The sequence below is a fragment of the Coloeus monedula genome (assembly GCF_965178545.1).
Source record: "Coloeus monedula genome assembly, chromosome: 9".
In the NCBI taxonomy this organism is placed as follows: domain Eukaryota; kingdom Metazoa; phylum Chordata; class Aves; order Passeriformes; family Corvidae; genus Coloeus; species Coloeus monedula.
In genome coordinates this window covers 25,924,580-25,943,329 of record NC_138789.1, presented here as the reverse complement: position 1 = coordinate 25,943,329, position 18,750 = coordinate 25,924,580, and the positions used below count along the sequence as shown (strand labels likewise).

Sequence of the window (18,750 nt, the reverse complement as noted above, 5' to 3'; positions counted from 1 at the left end):
GCAAAAGAGTTGGTAAAAGCTGCAAACACAACTGAGCACCCTAATGATGATATTATACGTTTTATTTCATAGGTGGATTTTGAGGAATAGTTTTTAAAGTGTAGTTATTTTACTCTCCTTTAGCAAGCCATGTGTGACCATAGCTGTTTTTCCAAAATGCCTGGTTTAGTTGCTTTTTTGCCACCAGTCAAATTCTCACTCCACGTGGTAATGTCCACAAGGTGGTGCCACAGCTAAGAAGTTTGCAACAAATAAGGCAAAAATAGTTTGATAATTCTACCTTCTTTTTGTGGCTGACTAAAGTATCTGCATCATTAAAGAATTTATAATTATTTCATAAGCACAATATCACAGGTTTGCAAGCTCTTTTTTTAGACCACTTGTGTGAGCAGAGGTGGATCTGTCTGCTGAGCGAGAGCAGCATCCACACAGCTGTGGCTGTCCCAAATCCTGTACAAAAATGAAGAGGTAGCTCAGAGTTTAGCAGACAGGCTGATGAAGAGCTGTGTGTTTCCTAGCAGGGTTACCTGTACCAGCACTGGGATCTGTCTTATGTTTGTCTGGGTCACTTCAGAAGGAATCAGCCTGGATCCTGACAAGCAAGTTCATCCACAACTTCAGCCAAGACAGCTTCCAGTTACCTTAGAGTGGCTATGACACATCAGATCCTAATTTCCTGAGGATAATCCAGGGATTTCTAGATCCGGGGGTATCCAGGCTCCCTGTCCTCTGCTAATGTACAGTTGACTATTAATTCCAAAGGGGTGTGAAGTGCTTTCAGAGGGACCTGCACAGATGATCGGGTTTACGAGCATCTTTCTAGAAAAGATCAGACTAGGGAAAGTACAAGGCAGTAACAGGGAATGTAAGATGTCAAATGTACCATCCAGTAAAGAAAAGACAATAAAACTTCCAGGAAAAATTTGTTTGTATGGATCTGAATGACTACACTACTTTGTAGCAGAGCAGAAGACCTGAAGTGCAGAAGGATTTGGCCATTCCCCTCAGAATGTGTGTGTCAGTTCTTCAGCTACCCTTGGCCCCATGGTGCTTCTTGCACCCTGCCCTGCTCCCCTCAGGGACCTCTGCAACCCAGGTATGCATGCTAGCACAAGAAATACCCCCTGTCAGCTTCTGCAGTGGAGAAATTAAATTTGAATCAATTATTCATCACATAATTTTGTACCATAAACAGCAAGAAAAATGGATCATTTAAAATACCATTCAGACAAGCACTGCATTGACTTCCCCCTGGCTGGAATCTCTCTTTGGTATGGTAGGCCTGTATCAGCGAAAAATAACAGGGTTTGTGTAATATGTTTCCTCTAAATTGCTAAATTATTATTTTAAAACATACTAAAATTCTTCTGGCTTGTAAGAGACTCAGTGGAAATTATATATAGCCAGGAAAGATGGTTTATCTCCCAGTTATAAAGTAGAATGAGAGTTAGAAGCTTATTGAGTCCCATTTTAAAAGCTGTCAAATAACACAACAGCCACCTACATGGTTTTTTAAGGATCATATCTATAAATTATATTTTAAAGTGGTTTACAGTATTTTGAAACTTTGTATTGGTTCCAACATCTGTTTAGAAAAATCAGTATCTAATCTGAGAACTAACTGAAAATGTAAAGTCATGAGCAGGTTAAGTAGATTTAATTTATGAGTCAGTGTGTTGAGTTAGCTTGTACTAACTGAATCATGACAGTGACATTGTCAGAGTATTCCTGTAAGCTTGTTTGGAGTGTATGGCTGCAATGTGTCTTGCAATTAAAATAATATATTTCTGGTTTAGTTTGGATTTTGCTTTTTCTTTGACTTTGCAAAATTATTTCAAAATTGTTTATTTTTCAGATATTTTGCACAGAGAAAAAAACTATATTCTAAAGAGAGGAAATGACAGAGTATCTAAGATCATACATCTAAGTGTCCATAGTGTGAAAACCCCAGGTATGCATTATTTTAGTAATTTAACAACTGAATTGAAATCCTGAACACTCACCCTTGCAATATTTGCAATGATTTTGTGCTTTTATTGGAAATCCCGTAAGTATTTTTAAAAGATCAAAACTGTTTTTCCTCTAAGCCTGATTTTCTGGTTTTCCATTTAGGCAATCATGAACAAAACCTGCTTCAGCTCTATGCCTGAAATCTTACTGGGAGGAGGTAACTTGCAGTGTTGTAAGTTAGGAGTCAGTGTGAGCACGGCTCAGAAATCCTCCTGCAGATGCACGGCGCTCACCGGAAACAATTGAGAATGGCAGTGGTATCCTGCAGGATGTGTGTGACGTGCTCAGCAGGGGCTTGATTTACACAGGGCCACATTATAGATCATACATTCTGGCAATTGTGGTATTGTTATTGCTGGGCTGTATCTAAGCACAGGAAGTACATATAAGCACATTTGAAGTGATAACATCCACCCCTGTTTAAAAAGCGATACTTTATTCTTATATGTAATACGGCGTTTGCAAGGGAAAATAGATCATTTCCTAACTAGTACTTGGCAACACTTTTAGGGGAAAAAGCTGATTCGTTATGGGAAGGCCACAACCAGCATTTACAAATAAATCCACTTAAACTTTAAATCACTTTAATTTTTTTTCAGTGTGGACTGTAATCCAAGATCAGGAGGGAGACAATGCATTGCCATCTGAAACACAAGAAAGTTCAAAATAAGTTTTCAGTGTGCCACCAAAACCACAATGCTAGGTTTCTGTTAAGGAGAATGAGTAATACTATTCTAGATGTGAAGGTTGTTGTGAGTAGGTAAGAATTCCATCTAACTGATAGGGCAGACTATGTATTCTGCAAGAAAATAAATGATCCCAACTAAAATCTTGCCCTATTTTTTCAGCTCAATAAGAAAGCCCACCTACCATACCCACTTAGCTGAAGTTGCTCTGTGCATGCTTGTCTAACATTAGGGTTCAGGAACTGGTCTGTTCTCCATCCTACATCCCCAAACCAGGATTTGGGAACACATTGCCTCCAACCTTAGTGTGGAAGGAGGAATCTGTTCCTGGTGCTGCTCCCAGGATGTGGGATGTGGGTTCACCCTCAGCTCTGCAGCTGGAGACAGTGTGTGTTGAGGCCCCTGTCAGAGCCTCTCTCCCCATTTCTCTTTAACAGTGTAGGCTTCAGATCTTTCTATGCACCCAGGGAAATTACTGATCAAGACAGGGCTCTCCCAAGTTCCTTGCTGGAAGAGGATATGGATCTGTTCAGAAGAGGGATGCAATAACCATTTCTGATTTTGTATGCCAACCTATTCTCCACAGACAACACAATGTGACAAAATATAGGTAACACGTGCATGCTGTGCCTATTTCTTATTTTGTTTTGCCAGGCAAAATAGATTAAAATTAGTATCAAGTTTCCCTCTTGTTCCTCCAATGATAGAAAACTACCAGGGAAGAGAAAATAAGACAGAGATTTTGCTCTCTCAAAAGGCCTTCCAGCTAAATGGATTTTTTTTTAATATTATGAAACATTCTTGCCTGCCTTAATAGACGAGAAAAGTAACAGTAGAACTGTGAAACAATTTAATACATCCAAAAATATTGACCCCTGGCCCACAGCAAATCTATATTCATATTTGTAATAGTGTTGCAAATTGATAATACAATGGTGTGCTGATGCTGTACTGTGTACATTGATTTGTTGATATTATGGTTATGGGTGAGGTTCTAAACAGACACTGCAAGATAATAAAGGACTGACCTACTAACAGATCTAACAGTGATGTGACAAACACATACATAAAGTCACCCAAAACCTAATGAGTTGTTTCACAGTTTCATGAAAAACTTTTTTTTTGTCTTTTTTTGTCTTCTATATTATTTAACAATACATTTGCCTTTATAAATTTATAAACACTATGGTCTGAAATTTTTGTGCTGACAGTCAAACTAACATTGAACAGAAGTATAGTTATTCCAAATGTCATACAAAATTTTGAAATGATAATGTTGCTGATGCCTTCTAATATTAATATGCCTTTGCATTGGGGTAGCCTTGTTACAATCTTCTTTTGGAAGTGTCAGCTGCTTAAGTAAGCTTTGATTTACAAAGTAATGCTAAGATATGTTTAATTTTAATCAAGATCTTCACTATTTTCCTGAATAGGAATCTCTGTCCCTGGTTTTAACTTGTAATACCCCATTTAACAAAGGAGTAGCTTCAATCATGCTTAGAGTACTTATGCAAGTTTTCACAGTGGTTGCAGGGATCAGAGCTGTAAAAACAAAGATCAGGTGATGATCTCTTCTTGGAACAGACTAGGATATGAGCCTCTATTTTTATTTGTAGTTCCTAAGTCTGCTTATTAAATAGACAATAATAACTTTAATCAAATATATTTATATTTTTGTGTGTCACTGGTGTCAAACAGCACACCTACATGGCTGCAGCATGTGTGAATCTTCCTGCAGTACATTCAGGCTTTGGCTTTCATTAGGCAGTAAGACATGTTGCCTGCAAAAATATCACATAACTTGAAGAGGAGACTTTAATTTCACATGGGAAATGTATTTCATCCCTCTTACATGACATCAAAATCATTGTGCCCTTAATTGTGACTGTGGAAATGAAAATACCAGGCCATAGGATTTGCAATTAGCTTGAGACATCCAGAGGAAATTCTGTAAGTTGCTTTAGTCTCTTTATTTTGCCTTGTCTGAAATTTGTCTGATTGTTGTTTGAGTTTACAAGAACAATTTTTAGTAGAAATGTCTATGTTTCAATTGAAGTGCTCTAACAAGCTTTCTGGTCTCACTTGAGCAATATAACAGAACCCCCAAAACAACTGAGTTGTCTTTAGGTCTTAAATATTTGATTTAAATATTCTACTAAATACTCAACAAGGTAAGAATTCCTTAAGCAGAGTTTAAAGATCAGCCTGAGCCATGCCTCCTGCATTTCCTTCTCCAATACATCTGTCAGGACACTGACCAGCTGGGCTGCCAGATGTGCTCCTCCACATTTTGGATAAGTAATCACTTGGGCCTGGGATGCACTGGACAAGCTATGCCTGAACCCATTTGCAGTTATTTTAGGTGACACACTAAAGTGATCAGCATAAGCTTAGAAGACTTTATCCAGCACTTTGACAGCATTTCAGAAGAAATTCCTTGGGATTCAGAGTCTAAGATTTCATTTCAATTAATCGTCAGGATGATGAATATTATTTATTCCACTCTAAGATTAATTTTAATCCAAAACATAGTCAGATAGGGTCAATGCAGGCAAAATGATATTTCTTCCCATAGAAGCCCATCTAGATATAATCCAGTTTGCTTTCCTGTCTCTAAATTTGGTCTGCAAGGGTAATAACAGAAGTGGATCCTGCAGGTGGCCTAGGACTCCCTTGCACTTGAACCTGATGTAGTTAGGCAAGTCTGTTTTCCCATCAAATAAAATTATTATAAACAACAATATTATGAATTGAAACTCCTCAGAGTTGTTAAAATCTGTCCAGTTTGGAAGAGGAGCTTTATCAGGCAGATCCTCAGTGAGGCAATGGAGCCCAGTGGGCAGAGTGCTGGACAGGGATTGAGAAATCTGAGTTTTCTTCCAAACTCTCCTGACTTTTAAACGACCTTGAGCTATCAATTCTCTGTGCTGCAGTTTCACAGTCTGTATGAGCAGGATAATAATCCTCCACAAAGGTTTTAGAGTTACTGAAGGAAGGATCTATATGAACTCAGCATTTCTTCCACTAGCCTGAGCTAGATGCAGCTATTAGAGGTGGTCAGGATTTGGTCAATTCCTCATCTATTCCAGAAAATCTGAGAAATTTCCATTGTTAGACTCCTTGCTTTCAGTTGTCCATCAAAACACATTTTCATGTTAAAGGTCTTTCTTATCTTTCAGGCCATTACAAAATATCTGTAGAAAATTTCATTTTATTTAGTTATGCATTAATACTCACAGTTCATACTCCTGTTACTGGGAACTGCAAAGTGCCTCTCAGAATCGTACAAATAATAACTTAACATGGATAATGTATCTTTGACCTAAAAAAGGAAAGAGTTTTGCAATATTATAATTAACATCTGTGAGGAAAAAAATTATCTGTTAGTTTATGTTATAGGATATTTTAATTTGACTTTTACATTGAAAAATTCCCTTTGAAACAAAACTTCTTTTTTTTTCAAATTTATCTTGATTTTACACATTTTGTGTTAATATACAACAAGCTCTGTGCACAAAAAAGAACAGTCTACTTTCAAAACTGCTGAATGGTTTGACCTCAAGGGCATAGAAACTGTTGACTCATTGTTTTTACTGCATATAATATTAGTCCTTTGTCACATCCAGGGAATGACATCATCTTCTTCATTGTTAGCAGCAGGTTTGAATAACAGAAAAAGTGCAGCATTAGTTGTCTACTGTGTTTGTTCTTAATAAATGAATGGATATCTGGTACCAAGAATCAGATCAGGGTTTTTGAGTAACATTTAGAACAAGTTTGTGCCCAGACCCTGCAAAGAGCTTTGCTCCTGGCCACCATCTGCAGGGCAGTCGAGCTGGCAGGAGCCCGGAGCCTGCAGAGGGAACATCACTGATGGTTCTGGCTGCTCCAAAGTGATAAGAGGAGGCAGGGAAGAAGAGACTAAGCACAGAATGAAACAGATCTGTTCTTCAAGGTCAGCTTAATAAAAGGAATCCCTGCACTTCTGTGAATCATACTTCTCTGGAATCTAAATTTATGAAAAGTAATTATCTGAAAAGAAGTCATCTCTAGGACACGCAAACAAAATGGGAACTGGTTATCTTCAAAATGCACCATTATAAGTATTTCATCCAGTCCAAATTTTTATTGATGTCCTTTGGTCTTCTCCTCCCTCTAACTGAAGTATCTATGTCCTAGTCTCAAAGAGTAATTGCCTATCAGAAGTATTTGGTTATATCTGCTTCATGGAAGAGGGATACATCATTAAAGAGAATGATCAGGCTGGTGGAAGTCTTCTTTGAGGTGAGAGACCACTTTCTTCTATGGCAAAGAAAATTTTAACTGTTGCTTCCTGAACAATATGTATTCCCAGTGAAACAGAGTTTACTCAGGAAGAGATTCCTTGGGAGTCTGATAAAGTGCCAAATCCTAATCTGCATTACCCACTGCCTCTAAGTTTTCCCAGAAAAATGTGATTATTTAACTCTAAAATTATACCTTTGTGGTTCCAAAAATATTTATGCTGAAGATAAGTTTCTGTTTTGAGAGAATGAATCAAACTGTACTTTGAAAAGCTGAAATCCATACAACTGTGAGAGAAGCACCCAGGCAGGAGGCTGGGAAAGCTGGAGGCAATGGGTTAAGGAATCCAGGATGGCTCAATCACAGAGGTCCACATACCAAGGGTGGACTCAGGCAAGGGCTACACACATGGAAATACTTCTAGAATACCAGAGCTAAGAAAGAAAAAAACAAGCCATGCTCTAAAAGATCAAATTCAGACCTGTTGGCTTGGGAGCAAAAGTGATCTCATGTATTGACCTCTTCACTTGTGCAGATAGAGACCTGCCTCACATGTAAGTGGCTCAGGTTGGAGCAGGTGCATCTATCCCAGTTCCTACCCCAAACTTACATCCCAATTTTCAGACTTATCTGTTGTAAGAAGTAAGTAATGCTACACTTTTTTCTTTCATGTTTCATATGTTTTTGCTATTTTTAGTTCTGGTCCACAGTTTGTCTTCAATCAACATTTCCAAAAGGTCTCAAGTAGCATGAATTTTGGTGAGGCCAAATCACTTGATTTTCCCTTACACTATTTAGAAGAGGCTTTACTTGGACAAAAGCAATCATGCCAGCCATTTCCCTTCATCCTTTAAAATTACTGGCCACCTCTAAAGAACTTGGCCTCTCTTTTGTGTCACTTTTTGACAACTCATTTGAGTTAAACAGGTTGCCATGGCCAAATGAAATGCTTGGGAAATGGACCATACAATTAATTTGCAATAGTAAGTTGTCTCAGCATCATTTCTCTTCCTCTCAAGGGGAATGCTGGCTCAAGCAAAAGAAAAGATTAACGTAATAAAAATATTCTAAAGACATCCTGTTAATTGTCCCAAGCTCAGATGGTATTGTGTATTCTTCTGTTGTGCATAGCCAGCAAACAGTGTAAAATCCAGAACTCCTTCCCACTGTGAAAGCAGAGCTTCAGTGCTACAGGATAATCCCAGCCTTTCTGGAAAGCAGATGGAAATGTGGTGTGGCAGAGCTTTGCTTTGGGTTTCAGAGGTGAGCTCAAATTTGCCCCATTTATGAATATAACAATATGATTTGTTAATTTAGACACATCAGCAACTTTAATGGAGAGAAAAAAGGTTTGTGTGAAAAAGGAAAATTGCAAGCAAAGAGCAAATTTGGGGGGAAAAAAAGAATTTTTTTCCTCCAAATATGCAAATGAGGTCTCCCATGTTTGTTTGGGGACAGAAAACACTTGAGGTTTTAAATTCAGCCAAAACAGAAACTTTCATTTACAAATACATTTGCAGTGTTGACCTTGAATATCACATTAAGTGACAGCAAATCTCATAGGAAAATAAGTTAATATATCAAATAAAACTCAGAAATATTCACAAGTGGCTGAGTGAAGCAAAGCTTGCAGAGGAGTTAGATTAAACAAGAGCCTGTAATTCTCTATTTGCTCTAAAATGTCCTTAACAAGGACAAAGTCTGATTTTTGCTTATATGAAAATAGTCATAAAATATGTAGGAAAATACAGAATGTTGTTTGCTTCAGTTCCTGTAAACTAATCAGGCTGAATGATGAGTCTTCCTGTAAGTGGGAGCACTGCTGAATACTATGCATGAAACCCTGTTCCTCCCCTCATAAACAGCTCAAGCTTTGCCTATGTATTAGTGCAGAAAAATAAGTATTGACTTATTCACAAATTACTTTTTAGGCACTGGATTCCCAGAAATATATTTGTATAACAGCATTTAGAAGCAAGTGAATGTGTTAATAACCAGTTTTTCTTTCATTTTATGGCCTTAAAGACACTTTGATCTTATAAAATGATGTTTGTCATCTCAGCCGTGGTGCTCACTTCCTACCTCTTCTTCTAAAATGAATTTTTTACATCAATTCAATATGCCCCTTTTCATTTTATTTCAGACTGCCAATTAAGATGTTTCTTAATATTTTATCAAACAACCAGGTTCCCTACAAGATGCTAACTTTTTCTTGGGTTGCTTTTTTATGTCTTTCCAGAATGAAGTATTTTGGATGTGGTACAGTTTGTTCACATGTCAAACATGGATTTTTTTAATTCTGTCATTCCCCAGAACAGTAAGGAGAGAAAATAAATCAGATGTTTTATCTGATTGTACTTTGATCAGGTTTTTCTCTGTTCTCAAAAAGAACAGTGTAGAGCTTCACTTGCTCCACAAAAAGCATTTTTAGCTCTGAAAATATTTCAAAGATATCTCAGTAAAGCCAGACCTAACACTTAAGAGTTCTACTCATCTTAAAAAAAAGACTCATTGCTTTACCATGGTCATAAATGACCATTTAGGATCTCCTGGTATTTAATCTCCACTATATTAACTGTTAGTAGCAGCCAAAATTGGACAGAATTTCACTTGCCATAATACTTCCTATCACTCTCCATCAGTGACATAAGTGGGTGATGAAAAATGTCTGCAATTGTGCTTCTGGGTACATCTTGATACATGGCAATCTAGGAAATACTGACACTGTGTGTGACACACGTGGGAGAGATGTGTGAGCCTTCCCAGCAGGGAATTTTGCTGAGTTTGAAGTATAAATTGAAACTAAAAATGGTCATGATTAAGGTCATGGTGGCCATGGAAGTCTAGAGGTCGTGGGAGGGCTTGTGGCTTTTAGCAGAAAAGGCAGAAAAGGTTGTGAGCAAACAAGGAAATAATGCTGCCTTCCTTGTGTGATACTCTTGCTATAGGCAGAGGATGTTGCAGACTGTTCTGAACACTGAGTAATTCAAGAAAACAATACAACTGTGAAAACCCAAAAGTTAGATTTCAAGTGTTTTCTAACTCCTTTATTACGTTCTGAAATTATACAGCAAAGATCCAGAGCCTAGACCTTTGGGAAATCTCTAAAGAAAAGTCCGAGGAAGACATTCTTCAAAATAATTTACCATTTAGTTTCCTCAGCATGGTGGAAACTAGATAGAGCTGTTCTGGCTCCCCTCAATCTTTCCATTTATAGAAAGTACCCAATAATATATAAACCTTTTTGAAATGTTTGGGAGACTTCTCTATGCTCCAAGGGAGCTGATGTTCTCAATATTTAGGATATGTACTCAAAATGGTTTCTCTCTTTTAGTGTCTCCAGTGCAAAATCATTACATTCCAAAAATAAATTAAGCCTAACTTGCGGGGAAAAAATTGGATTCCATCGTGTGTTTCATATTGTACCATTATGAAAACGGTATATTAAATTCAAATACTTCAATTGTACCATTAGATGTTGTCATTATGTGGCTGGCTAATTGATAGGTTATTCCAATGAACATTATAATTTTAGACTTCTAAGAATCATCCATGTGAAGAATTTCCAAACTTCAGAGAAGTAAACTGGGTGTTAGGAAGGAAAAACATGTACTGAGAATATTTCCTAATGCATGTCACTGAAAAATCATTACATAACTGCCGTGTGCATTCCAGGACTTGGTGCAGTCTATTTTTAATACCCGGTATGAAAGAACTTCCTGCTACTTTTTCTTTTTGAAAGCTGCTTTGTGGTTCATTAGAACATGTTGTCAGGCCAAGTTTTCTGTTACCCTTAAACCTCACTTTTACTGCTTTTCTTTTTAATAAAAGGGAAACTGTATCAGAAGGAAGAATGTGCTGAGTGTAAGATACCTTTGAGAGTAACATACATTGTGTTAAGTGTTGCAGTGGTCCCAGAACTAAGCACTGCCAGGCCAGGCCTAGTCTTAAACCCAAAAAGAAATCTAGACATAACAAACACATACATATTTAAGAAAGGCAAAAGAATTTGTATGCCAAACAGCAGCACCTAGCAAAAATTTTCAATCTTCTGTTTATGAAAGCAGATTTTTTTTAAAATTAGTTTTAATTTCATATTGATCGCCAGTGTTATCACAGGTCACCATTTTGACCATAATTTGGATAATCATGACCATTAACATGAAGCATTTTGCTTAAATGCAATGAAAATTTTTCAAACACAGGCTATGCAAGATATTTCAGAATATTTTAACTGCAGAGAAAGTTTACAGCATTAGTGTAGTTTTACTGTTAAAATCCTGGACAAACAGACTGATAGAGGTGAGATGGCCACAGGGACTACCATTTTCACCTCCTCTGGCTTCCTGCAAAACAAAGGCCACAGGACTTCCTGAAATAATTTCTTTTCAAGCAAGAACATATCTTTTAGGCAATGGTTCAATCAAGTGACAGACAACCCACTAAATCTGCTGAAAGTATTTAAAAGTATTAATTTTATAGACAAAAAACACTTGTAACTTGCAAATTAACAGGCAGTCCATTGTACATTAGAAAGGGCTTCCGTGACTCTGTTGCTTTCATCCCTAGCAGAGGAATGGGAGGACAGTTTTTGGTGCCAAACAGCACTCGGTGGTAATTGCTGTAACTCTTGCTGTGAACCTGCTCCTCTGGCGGGGAGGCAGTGGAACGTGTCAGGCACAGGACTGGAACAGGTCATACCTCAGCTGCCCTCCCTGCCACTGCTCCCACAGCCACCACCAGTGCCATCCCAGCATAGGGAGCAGCTCCTGAGTTGCCTCAGTTTTCAGAGAAGGCAAACAGTCAACTGTGGGAGATGTGGAGCCCATTGGGGGACTGTTAGATGATGCTTTCCCTGGGGCTTGTCATGGTAAACTGTGCTGACGAGGATATTTAGGAACTCCAAAGCTAACAAAATATTTGGACTTCCCTTTCTGTTGTTTTGACATTTTCCCACCAGCAGCAATTCCTTTCTCCCTTCACTCTGCCGTCTCTGTAAAGTTTCATCTTCACAGAATACTTTTGGATCATTTATTTCTGCACTTTTTTAGATCTTTACAGTTGGTTTTGTTGCCAAAGAGAGTGGTCCAGTCCTCAATCATAGTGCTCCCAATCTCAGCTGAGCACACTCCCCTCTCCCTCTTCACATCAGAACACTCTGGGTTTATTTTCCTTTATTTTCATTTTTGTTTTCAGAGGAAATATATTCACCCAAAAAGGTGAAATCTGACCGAGTTCTGCTTATTTCAACAAAGTTTTTATTAAGAAATTCATTGCAGGTCACTTAAAAGTCTTCCACTTCTCTGCTTAACCTTGTCCAGTGCTTCATAATAACATCCAGTTTTCAGTTGCTTGTCACTGTTTGGGCTGGTATTTTCCAAGCCAAGCGTCTGCCTCAGGTTTAAGTTTTGGCAGTTGCCAGCTAAACCACTGTAGTAATTTTCAAGAACAAGGTTAAAAAAATATTTTGCCCCTATTAAAAAATAATAATCTGGTTGCTTCATTCAGAAGTGTTGGTATCCCCATTACAGAAGGAATTTGAAATGAAACACTGTTGCTGGTCTACTTTCATCCATGCACCTTTAAAGCAGCAACTTGGAATTTGGCAGTACCGCTGCTGTGGTTTCACAGATGTGCATCCAAATGTAAAAAAAAGTTGTAAGACTCAAAAAAAAAAAAAAAAAAAAAAAAGTCTCAGTTTGCATGTGATTGGTTAAGAATGGTTTGCTTTTGTCATTTTGCTAAATTTTCCAAAGGCCAGCCCGAGCTGACGGAGTGTGCTCCGTGTTCGGTGGCTTTCATGGAGCAGCGGGTACTGCCTGTGCCTGAGGCAATGGGGACCACAAGTGCTCCTCCCTTCCTGTGAGATCTGGGTGCCTCTCCTGTGTGCATCACCTCCCTTTCTCCTGCTGCTGAGAAAAGGAGGATGGGTCACAAAAGTGGAAGAGTTTGGGAGGAGGCCTCCAACCAGGGAGCAGAAAGTGAGAGAAAGGAGGAGATGAAGGCAGTAGAGTCCAAGGACACAACAATTACTGACCAGTAATAATTCTCCTAGGACATCATGGACAGAAATCAGTTGTGGAAGCAGTTCTGCATGACAAGGGAAAAAAAGATCATGCATATTTACATAAAGAGATTCTGCTAGGCAGTGGGAAGGGGTATGGTATATTAGGTAAGGAGGTTAATAAGCATCATGGAGATAAAGATAAGATGCTGGAGGAAATAATTACAAAAAAATAAGAGGGTGGATGTGCAGATGAAGCAAGGGAAACTAGGAGATGAAAATAGAGTGTGAAGTGTGTAAGAAGGCAGGAGCCAGGGAATGGAGAGCTGGATAAACACAGCGTGGAAGAGAAAGAGCTAGGAGTTACCTTAAAACAGAACAGAGGAGAAAAAGAAGGCAGGAGCCAGGCAGAAGAAAGCATCAAGGAAAAGAAGGGGTGTGAGTACAGACTGAACTCTGAGAATAAGCTGATTTTCTGAGTCAGACATATATGCAAATTGTGATTTATCTGTAATGGTATAGGAACAGGAATCCGGTATGACTAACATCTATAGCCACATTTTCTTTTCTTGTTAGAGATCTTTATCGCATATTCTGGATGTCTTGAGCCAGAGCCCTGGAGTTAAGGTGACCGCATGTCATTATCTGTTTATTTTTCAGGCTTCCTCTCTCTGATTTTGTTAACAAACATTCTAGTGCCTAAAGTACAATATACGGCTTTTTTTAACCACAGTAAAAAGTATTTCTGCAGAATACATTCGAAAATGCTACAAGTAATTTTGAAATGATAGGTAGGGCTGCCAGCAGTGTCTCTCACTGGCAGAGCAAAGCAAGGCCCTGCACTCAGCTCGATGGCCTTTCACTGTGGGTGTTTGTCCTCTAAGAGGGCTTGCACCATCCCCATTACATTGTGTGTAATTCATCACAGGGGTCAGCAGCACTGCCTTGGCAATTTTACCTCCCACTAGACAGGAACACTGCCTGGAGACACAGGAACAGAGAGTGGGAGAGGGCTGGGTGCTGCCCATGGGCAAAGCAGAGGTGGAGGTCACTGAGCAGCAGCCAGGGAGGGCTGCCCCGTGGTGCTGCTGGAGCTGCAGAGACACCAGTTCTACTCCTCCAGTGGCAAAGCAGGGAGAAACACTGAAATTTGCCCCTATCATGGTGATTCAGCTTGCAAGCATTTGCCATTTATGTTAAAGAAATTCCGAATTTTTTAATATAAATGGCAAATGCTTTCCCACAAACAGCATGTTTGGTCTGTCACATTTTCTGCAAGCTGAAGGCAAGCTTTGCAGAACTGAGCTTTACTTTCCTTTTGAGAATGAAAGCAGCACTGCTGTCAGAAAGTTGAGTTGTTGGTGTGTATCAGGTGATAGAAAAAATTAGTCTGCACATGGTCTGACATGCTTTTTTAACATATACTTGGGAGCTGCAAGTGTTGATTTGCTGTCTGTGTATCTGTTTGTCATACTGATAGCTTAAATCCACAAATTACACTTCTAATAACAACTCCTAGGGTAAGGTTGCTGTTACTGCTTGGTTCCTCCTAAAGATTAAACAGAGCTAAAAGTTGGTACATTGACCTATTGCTTCTTGAGGCAGATCTCTGTTAAAATTCTGACCTACGTCCCAGCTAAAAATGTGTTCAATCTTTTCTTAATTTGTACTAGATACTTGTGTACATTACAAAACTGTCTCGCAATTTGGCAAATTAAGTTGTCTGTGGTTTGCTCTGGAATTGCAGAGATATTGCAGTGCACTGCAGCATTGCATAATGAGGTTCCCCAGACTTTCCTTACTCGAGTGAGTAACAGCAATTCTTATCTCTAGCGAGCATCAGATTCATCCCGTTTTTGAGAAAAGAATTAGTATCAAATATACGATGGGCATGTTATGCCTTGTGGCTGCAATGTTGTTTCAATTAACTTCCCTGAATATACCACAATGGAAAGTGTCAGCTTTTTGCCTCAGAGGCCTATAATTAGATTAAATGAATACTGTTAATTATCTACTACCTTCTTTACACAAAACAGTATGTTTCCATAAATTAAAGTGCTCGTACAGGAAGGAAATTGTTGTTCTCTCCAATACATGCATACTGTGCTGGATTGTGGATACTGTTACTCTATCACAGTGTAGCACAGCTCTTTGTCTGCAGCCCTTATTTACAGGAGCTAAAACAAATTACATCTGAAAAATCCACAGACATCACACTATTTAAAGCATATATGTTGGTGCAAGGAGGTGATATTACTAAGTGTTACAGTGCTCATGAAACAAATACACTTTTCTCTTTGACAGATGTTCTCTACAAAATTCTCTTAGAGAGATTAAGTATAGCTTTGTTTGTGTACCTACAGTCACACCCTCGAGGACTATGTTATGTACAGAGAGAAAACTGCTTTTTCTAACAGAGTGTACTTCTTCTTTCAGAAAATTTTAAAAAGTCCATCCTGTAAGAAGCATTTAGAGTTAACAGCTTGGTTCCCAGGCCTGTGCATATTCCAGCTAGTGTAGACTGAAAATCTCCTCTGCCTTTTCTCCAGCATTACTATGTGCAAGCAAAAGTTCCTGACTGATCAATTCGCTGCCATCCTTGCATGCCTGATTGGGAAGTGCAGATTTTCAAATGGTGGTACATCACCTCTAGGGTAACATATCTGAAGCAGAAAGTACTCTTTTTGATTTGTCAAAGTGTATCCCAATGTCCCTATTTCCATCAGAATAGATGTTAATAACTTCAGGCCTGAACATGCGATCCTCCCTCCCCAGAAAATTACAATTAACTTTTGCAGAAGCCCTCATTCTGGCCTGCAATATACTCCGCATATAAATGTGATCTGTACCCAGGATTGCTCTTGTGTTTCATTAAGGTCAAACCCTGAAAAGCTTTTGAATACTCAGTGTTCCTACAAGGCATCGCATTTTATTGTGGTTTGTGCTGTGTGTATTTTCCTTTAAATGTTCATTAGCTTTGTGTATAAAAATGTTCATTAAAATATCATTGTGCTGGTAATAATATTGAGGAGTGAAGAGGGCTGTGTTGCAATATAAATGCTGCCCCGTTTCCTGCTCTCAGGGTGTAACAGGAGAAAGAAAGACCATCTTGATAGGCTCTATCTGCTGAAGGAAAACTTTCACAGGAACTGTGAATCGACTTTAACCTCTTAGTGGCTGCACTGTGAAGAAAATGTTTCCAGCTTCCTAGACAGAATTAGGCTTCTTTAATTTAAAAGACTCTCATAAATGCTAGTGGTCCTTATAATTACTGCTACAAATATCAGAAAACAGTTACAGAGGAACAAAGAAATGCAACTGGAAACATGGTTCAGTGGTCTTGTACTTCCCTGAAAAGCTGATTATACTTTTGGCTGATTCAGTTTCTTTCAGAGGGAATTTACCCTTTCTGGCAGTTTGAGTCTGGTTGCACTAAGGGCACAAAATGCATCTGGGGATGAGGAAATTGGCTCGGGGTCCTGTGTGTGTCAAACTGAATTTTGCCACCAAGCTCTAGGTTTTGTCTTTTAGCCCGAGTGCCCCTCGTTTTGTCAGATTCAGAAGCTATTTTAACACTAGTTTAAAAATAGAGCCATTTCAGTTGTTCTTTTGCAGGTGCCTTGCCCAATTCCCTGCTTTCCCTGCATGACTTATCTTGTAGGATAAGCAGTAATGAAAGGTCAAGGTTATTCTGAAGTATCCAGCATCGGAGAGTTCTCTTCCTCATAGATCCTTAAGCTGAACTTCGCACAATTACAACTGATACTGTGCTGAAAGGTAATTCAAACAGGGAAAAAGTACAAAATGACGAGCAAGAACCTTTGGCACTGTAAAATGTCCCTGGTGTGCTTCTTCAAAACGCAGAAGCCATTTTACCACTCAGAGCCATGGCAGAAGTGAATTATTATTTTTTTTTTCTGAGTGAGGCTCTGTAAATTAGGGCTGCAGAGCCAGGCTTAGCACATCTGGCTCTCAGAAATGTGCCATGTACTTTACATCCGAAGATAATTTTCTCGCCTCTGTGACACAGAAGCCAAGAAGCGTGGATTTTTCCTCCCCCCTCTCTCGCCTGTCTGATTTTCAAATGTAACACAAGATTATGAAAAGCTCCTGCTGGTAGATACACCTTGCTAGCCATTTTTTTAAAGGAAACCTGGAGACAAACCTGCTTGGTTTTGCCTTCTAACGTGAGCTGTGCTGGGAGAAGATGCTTCTGCCTCCCTGGACGCGGGGCTGGGGGAGGAGAGCCCGGCGCAGCAGCGGGAGCCCCGCCGCCGCCGCCGCCGCCCGGCAGCGGCCACAAAGATGTATTAGAAACATCCCCCCGGCAAGACGTGGGTCCCTTCTCTGTACTCACTGCGGCTGCGAAAGCACCGGAGTTACGCTGAGGAGACTCCAGTCCCGGCTGCGGGGAGAGGGAGGAAAGGGAGGGAAAAAGAGAAAAGGAAAAAAAAAAAAAAAGAAAAAGAGAAGGAAGAAGGAGAAGATAGGAAAAAAAAAAAAAAAAATGGGGCGCAGTGCGAGTTGCGGCGGCGGCGGGAGAGAGGCGGCGGGGGCGGCCGGGGTGTCCCGAGCCCCGGGGCCGCGCAGCGCTGCCCGGCCGGCGGCCGCCCCGGGCCTGGCGGCGGGGGCCGGGGCGCAGCGAAGCGGCGGCGGAGCCCGCGGAGGAAACTAAATAAATAAAATCAGACTGTTATTTAAGGCGCGTAAATTTAAAATTATTTGGACAGGAAGAGCAAGGGGAGCGGAGCCGCAGGAGCCAAAGTAACGGTTTCGGAGCCGGGCGCGGCCCCCCCGCCCCGCGGCCCCGAGCCCGGGCGCTCCCCGGGGGCCGCCCGACCTGCCCGCACCTCGGCCGGCGCGACCCTCCCTCCTCCCCGGGGACCCCGGCAGAGTCCTCCGGGAGCACCGACATTTTGAGTGCCTGTGTGGTGGGGCAGGCTGTGCTGAGAGCCGGTGAGAAATCTTTCTTTCTCTCGCTGTCCTTCTTTCTCCATTTTTTTTTCCTTTCCCACCCCCCGCCCCCCCCGCCCCCCCCCCCCCCCCGCCATGCACAGAATAACAGTCCCCACGGAGAAAAGCAAAAGCTTTCCTCCCCTCGCTTTTTTGAGGCAATTTCAGCACTTTACTCAGGAGATAAAAATGTCTGGTTCCTTCTGGCTGCCTAGCGAATTCTCAGGTACATTTGTGGAAGAAACCCTTTTCTTTCTTTTAGAAGATGCAAAGTCGTAGTTTTCTACTGTGTTAACTCTTTCTTTATGTGAAAAATGCAATGGCATTTCCTAGGGAGCTAATATCTTACCCCACCATGGAATAAACCATTGATCCCATCCCTCTCCCCACACTGAAAGATGGAAAGAAAGTATTTTCCTGTACTTAAATGTGCAGTGGCTTATTGCACTGGAGACTGAGCAGAATTCACCTTCAAATACCTTCTCATTTACTCTCCCCCGGCTAAGGGCAGGGCAGTGCCTGAGTTAGCCCTGCACCTCTGCCGTTCTCTCCCTAGCACCCACAGATAGGGTATTTCACCCTCTCGCGGTGCTGCTGCCACAGATGAAACTCTCTTCGTTCCCTGTAGGATCCTTTTAGGATCTGCCCCTTTCCAAAAGGAGTTCAGCAGCCCCCGCCGTTGTTCCGAGGACAATTCAGAAACAAAGGTCAAGTGTAACAGCTTTGCTCATCCTTGTAACCGAAATAGGGGAGAGGGCTGTTTCCCCATAGCTGTGTCCTCACACAGCCTGGTCACTGTGAATCCTGGTACAG

The 18,750-nt window shown here is 40.4% G+C and overlaps 1 long non-coding RNA gene across 1 annotated transcript; it reads right to left on the bottom strand.

Moving 5' to 3' along the window:
* Positions 1-2,427: 2,427 nt before the first annotated feature.
* On the bottom strand, positions 2,428-17,586 carry LOC309576076. Its single transcript, XR_014226647.1, has 3 exons — positions 17,342-17,586; positions 5,934-6,018; positions 2,428-2,654 (listed from the first exon to the last, which is right to left on the bottom strand). It is a non-coding gene; the product is annotated as an uncharacterized lncRNA (long non-coding RNA).
* Positions 17,587-18,750: the final 1,164 nt, after the last annotated feature.